The 8,634-nt window shown below is 39.9% G+C and overlaps 1 long non-coding RNA gene across 1 annotated transcript; it reads right to left on the reverse strand.

Annotated features, from left to right (window-relative positions):
• Positions 1-2,883: 2,883 nt before the first annotated feature.
• LOC112847041 (uncharacterized) lies at positions 2,884-5,595 on the reverse strand. Its single transcript, XR_003220328.1, has 3 exons — positions 5,478-5,595; positions 3,836-4,098; positions 2,884-3,155 (listed from the first exon to the last, which is right to left on the reverse strand). It is a non-coding gene; the product is annotated as an uncharacterized LOC112847041 (long non-coding RNA).
• Between the last annotated feature and the right edge of the window lie 3,039 nt (positions 5,596-8,634).

Consider the following 8,634-nt stretch of genomic DNA (forward strand, 5'->3'; position numbering starts at 1 on the left):
AGCTTGCTTCTTTCATGCATGAAAAACTTTCTATCTAACATTCACACTGCAATGAATACATTGGAGAGCAAATTGGGGTTAGTATCTTGCATATATCATTTTTGTATCTTGCATGAATCAAAGCAACAAAACTTCCAATTAGTACATGACCTACCCTAGCTCCTGAGCTACAGCCACCTCTAATCAGAAGTGGCCTTTATAATATCTTTTAAATGATAACTGCCACTGTGCATTAAAATAGAAGAATAATACATGTAACTGAGTAGTATTTCTGGAACTGACGAGCAAAGGAAGCCTAGTCATGCACACCCATAGTTAAAATGATTATATTTTAATGTCTGCTGTCTGACAAGACCTTCAACTTTGCTGAAAGTATGTTCTAACACTAGCAGCCTTCCTTTCTACCAGGTTTGTGTCCGCACACCTGTGCAAAATGACATTAGGCATTGTTGGAGTTGAGATTAGCAAGGCAGTCATCTACTAATTTCTGTTACTGACTAATCATCTAGTGGACTAGTTGTGCATGACAGTAGATCAGTCTAAAAACAGAAACAACATGATGTTCATGAAAACAATCATTCTAGACTAAGTTTCAAAACCTCAAGATTGTATTGCTAAAAAAATGAAGCAGGAAACCAACAGAGAACAGATTATAAGCAATATTTGGACAGTTGCTCATTTGTTTTTCACAGATGGCTCGAGATTGATTGAGAGTTGCTATTTTGATGGAGGAAGAGTTGTCTGTAATTATGAGGCGTAAAATGATGATCATGCAAACAGATAATAAGATGAAAAAGTAATCTGTCAAGGACATCAAGATGATTGGATTGGGTTAAAAAAATTACACGTTAGACTGAAAAGCACGTCTTAAAGATTAGCATTAAGTTATTTGGATGATGAAGAAAATTCCCTTTATGACTGCACAGTGTGCCAAGAGTGCTCTCCGGGGTGTAGGTGTTCACGTTTCCTTGTCAAAAATCAAGAAAAAAATTTATATTGTCAGCCTCAGAAGATCCAGAAAAAGATGCAAAAACAGAAATGCCAGTAGTTCACAAAAACAGACGAAAAGGAGACTGGAGACTGGAGAGTTAATAGGACCGTGCTCAAACTCTAATCCTAAGAAAAGCCAAAGCAACAAAAGAGCTTTGTGGAACTTGGCTGGAGTTCCCAATTTGGGAATTTGTTTTGTTGACTTCTGAAACAGACACTCTCTACTTTTAAGGTTAGGCTTGATAAGACATATAGTTAGGGCTGTATCAAGTGACCCTGAACCCTCCCTTAGTTATGCTGCAATTGGCGTATGCTGCTGATGCACTGCGCATTTCTTCTTTACTCACCTCTTTTCATTTCCTGTGTGTTTATAAGCCACTATTCTATTTAATGATTAGTACTTATGAATCAGACTTCCGTTGCACGTCTTTTGTCCTGTATCATTATCATCTCCAACCAGCTGCAGCAAAATAGTTGCTCCTCCTTGTTCCCCTGGAGGTTCCTTCCTATAAAAAAGAGTTTTTCCTTTGCACTCTTGCCAAGTCCTTTTTCATCAGGGGTCATGTAATTGTTTGGGTTACTTTCTAATATTGTAGGATCTTTATCTTAAAATAGAAACTGTCTTGAGGTGGCTGATATTGTGAATTTCCTCTATGTAAATCAAATTGAATTGTGTTTTAAAGGTGCCACATGAAACAACATTGACATTGTGTTATATATTATTGTACTGCAGAGTTAACAACATGCTGATAGTTGTTTTCAGTGTACAATTACCTGATTTGTTATCAGTATTACTGTTAATAAGTAACGTTTCTAACTGATCTAGGACACTCTTTGTGGGGGGTAGGTAATGATTAGGACCTTCCATATTAAAAATGTAAGCAAATATAATTTGCATGTATTTGTTGGTTGAAGCACAGTGATCGGAGTTTCACTCTGTTGCCTCAGAGAAAGAGGATCCTGTGTTCAAACCCGGGGAGAGCCCCTCTGTGCGGAGTTTGCATTTGTTTCATGGTTCCGTGTCAGTCCACAGCACTCTTGCCAAAGAGATGGTTAATCTTAGGAGTTTCACTTCCTGGTTAATTAAAGGTTAAAAAAACTAATGTTTGTCACTTAAAGTTTCACAATTTATTTTTATTTTTTATTTGACCTCTTGACCTTGTTAGTTTAGGGGACTTTTCAGACTTCCTGAAATGTTTCTCTAATTTGAATACATCACAAGAAGTGCTACTCAAAACTATCTTAATAAAAATCTGAAATTTCAGAGAATATACTCTCATCCAAAGTCCAAAAGAAGTCAGCATGTCCAATAAAAAACATTATTGGACATTATCCATCTGATTACGAACTTGAATCTAGAATGTGCAGCTCTGTCTGACGAGAGCAATAACCCACAAAATATCAATTTTGTTTGACTTGATGTTTATGTATTTTCAATCTTCGGATGCTTCACTCAGAGGGCTTATTTCTGTCACAGTCTGGCTGAGGCAGACTGTAAGGTGTGAAGAAGGTAGACCCAAGTGCGGACACGCAAAATAACAAAATAACAGCCCCTGACAATTTCTTTCTACAAACCTGACAAAAATTAAAACTGAAACGTTAATGTAGTTAGTACCTGTTATTGTATCTGAGAGAACTTAGATGTAATCCTGTGAGATCAAGAATCCAGAATCCAGCTGATTCCAAAACAGTCGTTAGCGCAAAGAAAGGAGGCAGATTCCCAAAGACAAGCCTGCACAAATATAAAACCAGCAGTCAATCCACTTTTCCAAAGCATGTTTTATTGTGCAATGGAAAGAACTGCAAAATGTTCATATAGTGCAGGGGAAATATCACCTGTGTTTCTCCCACACACCCATGCAGTACATACATAATCATTAGTTCTCTCTGTAATCAGCGGAGGCTTTGCTTTGTTCTTTCCTTCTGTAATTACTTCTCCTCGTACCACATCAAGCAGCAGATTGAATCCTCACTGCTAAACAAGTTTCAAGAGGAGACACTGAGATAGAGAGCGATCCAGAGAGGGATCTCACCCTTCCTAATAATTTCGGTCTGTCTCTCATCCCTGTTGTTTCTCTGTCACTGTGCGTGTGACAGAATGAGGTTCTTGTATGACAGCTTGATCAAACAAACCCACAAACCGACTCGTGCGTTCACCATCAAATCTGCACAGACATTCAGCACAATCACAGAATTAGACTCTGTTAAATTTGATCAAAAATACAGTTATACAATATTTTCTTTTGCTGAAAATATTGCGAGATGCTATTATGCGACACACAGGCACTGGCACAGCCAACAGGAGAGAAAATAGTACCCATTGTTAATCAACAATGCTGCGGCCTTGCTTCCTCATTGATGGATTGATCCGACTGTGCTGCTAAATTAGCATGTTTTTCTCTATATTTATTTTGTGCTCCTTGCTGTTTCCCGCTCATTCCTCCTGTATGTGCGTGTGTCTGTGTGCGTGCACAATCATGGATATGAATATGGCTATCGGGGTGTGTGTGGGTGTGTTTATTTGCATTCACATGCAAACTTGAGCGAACGTTTGTTCCCGTTTGTGCCTGGAGATGACATATTTCTTTCCGTGTGTGTTTCTTATGCAGGTCGTCCGTAGGTTAACTACAGTGATCAGTGCACTTGTGTGTGTGTGTGTGAAAGAGAGAGAGAGAAAGGTGGGGGTCTCAGGCGCTCCTGCGGTGAGATTGCATTGACCGCTGTGTTATTGCTCTTTAATTATCAATTACGGCAGCCCCCCATCCCGGGCAGGGCTGGGGGGTGGAGGCGTATGTGGAGGTGATAATGAATACAGAGCTGCCATTAGGACAGTAACCAGGCCTACCGTCTGGGCTGGGGAGCCAGCGAGGAGGAGGTGGAAGAGGAGGAGGAGTGGGGTGGGCTGGCTGGTGTGCTAATGAAACAGGCTGCAGCTCAAGACAAAAGAAAAGCCACCAGCCCTCCCTCTCCTTTTCTGTCTTCCCTTCTCTCCATCCCATCTTGATCCTTTCCATCATCTTTTTTTTTATCTCATGCATTTTCTTGCTCCCTTCACATCCCACGCTTCAGACGTGTAGATCGCCTGCCACCAGCCCTGCAGACAAGCAACTTACACACATGCAAAAACGCACACAAGGGGAACACAAACAATGTCTGTATTTACCGAGGGGGTCATCTTTGAAGCTGTCAGATAATCCAATACAAACTGCATCCATTCTTTCAAAGGGTGTCATTACTGCGATTTCCCCCCCCTTTCTCGCTGTATTTGTCTTGTTATGGCGTTTTTTTCATTGCACATAATTGGTGCAAATAAAGAAATAAATTGAAAAAAAATTCAACGGAAAACTGAACAATGTGAATTTACACTGTAAATAATTAAACTGTTAAATTACAGTAAAGGACTAGAAGCTTGATTCTCCTGGATTACACTGATATTTCAGTGTGCCTACTGCAATCTCCAAAAGCAATTTCTTCAAATATAACAGTACAATAACTTATAGATTATAAGACTTACAGTCTAATACTGTCAGCTGTTTGCTTCCAGTACACTGCTATTTTACTGATCCAACTGTAACCAAACTGTATCATCCCAGTAATCCAGTAATCTAAGTATACTGTACTGTAAAATTACAGCAAAGTACTGGAAGCGTGATCTTCCTGGATTAAGCTGATATTTTAGCAAGATCAACAGTTTCCACATACAATATGACCTTTACAGTTAAATACAGTGAGTTTATTTGGCATTATATAAAACAGTAATTTTATTGATTTAACTCTAATATGGATAAAGTGCTAATTACTATAAAAGTTTGATTAAATCAAATTAAACTCAGTTTTATTTCTGTACCACCAAATTTAACAGCAGTCGCCTCAGGTGACTTTATACTGGAAGGCAAAGAGCCTGCAATAATAGTTTGGTCTTTATCTCACATTCTTCTTAAACTAAGATAAGCCATCAAAAGAAAATATACACTGCACCTTACACTGTAAGAAGCTTCATTCATGTTTGCCAATTAAATTAAATTAAATTATTTTAGTGAACTTACTGAAGATACCTACTGTATCTACGGCAACAGCTTTTCACTTATGGTATATAATTTTTATGGTATAATGCTGTTAGCTGTTATTTTTCATTATACTGCTGTTTAATGACCCAACAGTAGTTTTATAAAGAGTTGATGACTGTAAAATGTAACTGTTTGTCCTCACAGATGAACCATCTGCTCAGTTTTTCGTCCTTCTTAAACTCGACTATCAAAAGAAAATATTCTAGATTAATTAGATTATTTAGCGCATACTGCTCTTGGATGTTTGATTGGAACTAATCTGCTGTTTTACCATGTACAGTTAATTATTGTAAAATTCAGTTTTAGCCTAAATTCAGTTTGGTGCTGTTCGTAGTATGTTTACATGAAGGCTTCTGTATTATTTGTAGCTGCATTCCCAGAAAACTTCCCTGTATTTTTACACCTTTTTGTTTCAGTTACCTGGTTTCTGTAGAAGGTCCGTGTTGCCTTTTTTAGGGTTAGCAGGCAGTTTGACACCCTGCTAATTTTCTGAGAAAATTGAAGGTGGCTGTTAATGAGACGAGGGCTGTTTCACCATCATCCGTAACACCTTCCTTCCAGCCTGATCTGGTCTTATTTATAGTAAGACTGATGGTGGTATTGTTACCTGAACGAAGCAGTGGAGGGGAGGTTAACAGTCTTCATCTAAAGCTGCAGTCCTTTACAGAATTTTTTATGACAATCACTCAAACGGCTACATTAAAAATCTAGAGTCATTTCATTTGCATTCATAGATGGTAAAAATAAAGTAGTGTTTGGTTTAACCTTCAAGAAATAAAGAATCAAATGCACTGCCTCGTGCATGCAGTCAGTTAATCATCCAGCCTGCCTACTGTGTGTACAAAGAGATGCCACATGGCATTATGTCAGCAGCGCTCACATGTAAATAGGCTGTTTTATGTGGCTGACATGTAAATGCCATCATAGCAGCAGAGTAGAAAGCACCATGGGACAGGCAGCGAGGGCTTCCCTTTGTCCTTTCACTGCATGACAGATGAGAGCCGCTCCTAAAATGCAGCCGGCAATCACATCCTCTTTCTCCTATTTAGAAGATGATACACATGAAATGTCTCCTGGAGGGGAAACGGGGAAAATAAACAGGAATAAGTGTGGCCCCTGCAAAGGCATACAAGTAAATTATTGAATTAGAAAAAGGCTATAACAGCCACGGGGCAATACGATAGCACATTTTCACATAGAAGCACATCAGGGCGACACCATCCACGACGTAATTGAACAAATTGAAAACGGAGGAAACGTGACGACAGCCAGCGACGCTCTGCTCTGTCACATGTGCTGTGAACCCGACCGGGAGACACGCCAAGTTAAGAAAAACCGCTGCACCTGTTGTAAATCTGCTCTGGTACAGTGATGCAGTGGCAGATAAAACAGTGTGTAAACCATGAACTCTTGTCCGGGAGCAACGTCGCTCTAAACCTCTGCCTACCGAAAGAGAATAGTGAATATTCATATCCAAGTCCTTGAAACGTGAAATAAAGTAAATTCAATAGCCTGTGTTTCAATGTATGGTCTCAAAAGGCCCCGTGAAAAAGAACTAAACAATAAAGACATTCCCCTACCATGTTTCTGTATTTATTCACAGCATTAATTTTCTGTATCTTTGTCAGTTTGTTATTCAGAGTAATGACTCCTCCTGATAGACTCGGGCACTTAAAGCTTATGGTGATGTCCCCCTAACCTCTCGTTTCATTTAATGGACAAAGCACCGGGTTCCCGTCCATGACTTTACATGTATTCAAGCTTTTGTCAATAGACATTTTCAGTAGGAGAAATGCATGTCAGACTCTGGCTGACTGGAGACTGAAGTCCACTCAGGTCTAGACATGGAGAAAAGGAAAGTTTATTATCCTTCAGACCTTCATGTTCATATTGAATTATTTTTTTCTCTGGCCTCATATTTAAAGAAATCCTAAAAGTAGAAAAGGGTTTTAATACAGCTGTGAACAATTTGTATATAATGACCCCTAAAAAAAATCCTTGTCCAGTTTGCCCACACAAATTTTAAATGTTTCATTTCTGTTTCATTTGGGGGTTTATCAACATTTCCCTCATAATAAAACACAAACATATTAGACATAGGTTTTAAAAAAGTGACCCTGATCCTGTTTTGCCTTAAAATAGAAAGTCTAAATAAATGAACTTTGGCAATTTCAAGATTGTGTCTGCAGTTCTGTTTGCCTGTGTGTAATGGGCCTGCTTCCTCACAGACTGGCTGACTTCTCAGCACATTCATTTTAACCTGAAGTGCAGTAATTTTCCTGCTGAGTCACCAGGACGTGTCACCATGTGAGGTGTCGGTTACACTTTTTTCTTTCAGTCTGTACAGCGTTATCTCCCAGTCAGCAGACGCCTCGTTCGGCCGAGAGCAGTGAATTTTGAGAACCTGTCCAGTTGTAAAAATGTTTGGTCTGCTCTGTTTCATGTGCTGCAGGAGCAGCAGGTCTGCACTTTGAAATTAAGGAGAAATATATATCAATATATACACGCAGCCTTGTGTCTGTGAAGTGTAAGAACATTTTCAAACTTTAAAGGGCAAAGAAGAAACATTATCTTTGGAGAAATGGGACAATAATACAGCCCCTCGTGCCATTTTTGGCTTCCTAATTTATCTTGCAAAAATAGAAACTCTTCAGGCGATGAGAGTCCACTGGGCTTTCAGTCACTGTGTTCTCTGAGAGCGGCAGGAGAGCATGCAGCCATGTTAAAGGTCGTGCATTCTCGTCTGAATGGAAGCTCTCCAATTCCCCCTAAACAAAGAGTATCACATCAGAGGTTTTCCTTTAAAGGTCATATATGTAGCAATATAGAGAGAAAACTCATCTTATGGACAAAACCATCAGAGACAGAAAGTGTGTGAGGAGATCCTGAGCTGCAGTGGGAGTTAATTTTTTCTCTTCCGCTAAGACCCCCACCCGCCCAACCCCAGTGCACCAAAAAACATAACCACACTTGGATCGCTGGGAGTTTAAATTGCAAGGAACGGAAAGGCAGCAGGGGGAAGTCTGACCACACAGAGGATGTATGAGTTTGTGTCCCAGCACCATCTCGATCCCCCACCAAGGACCAGACAGACAGTCCACCCGAGGGAAGAGCGGACAGCGGCTAGTAAGGCTGGATTTCATTCAGCCTGCACAGAGAGAATTATGGGAATTTCACCAGCATAGAGGTTCTCTGCACATTATGACGACTGTAGGTGGGACAGGTCGGATAGTTCTGTGTTTCGTGTTGCACCTACAGCATTAAAATTCATGATGTGCCTGGTCCATCGCTGCTATTGCTGCCATTGCTGCCATTGCTTTGTTCTGTGGGGAGAAACTGGTGGTAGTGGGAAATGTTTATCCTCAGTGCTTCCGGAAAGAAAGGCTTTCTGTCAAAAATACTTTGAAGCTGAAAGGCTTTCAGACACCAGGTGATGCAGTGCAACTCAGAATAAAGGCAGTGCAAAGAGCAGACTCACCTGAGAGACTGGGGTTTGTGGCCTCTGCAAAACTTAAAGTCAGACTTGACTTACTGTTTTTGATATCATTTTCACTTTTCAGATGCATCTTGCATCACA

The sequence above is a fragment of the Oreochromis niloticus genome, linkage group LG6 (genome assembly GCF_001858045.2).
Source record: "Oreochromis niloticus isolate F11D_XX linkage group LG6, O_niloticus_UMD_NMBU, whole genome shotgun sequence".
Taxonomy (NCBI): Eukaryota; Metazoa; Chordata; class Actinopteri; order Cichliformes; family Cichlidae; genus Oreochromis; species Oreochromis niloticus.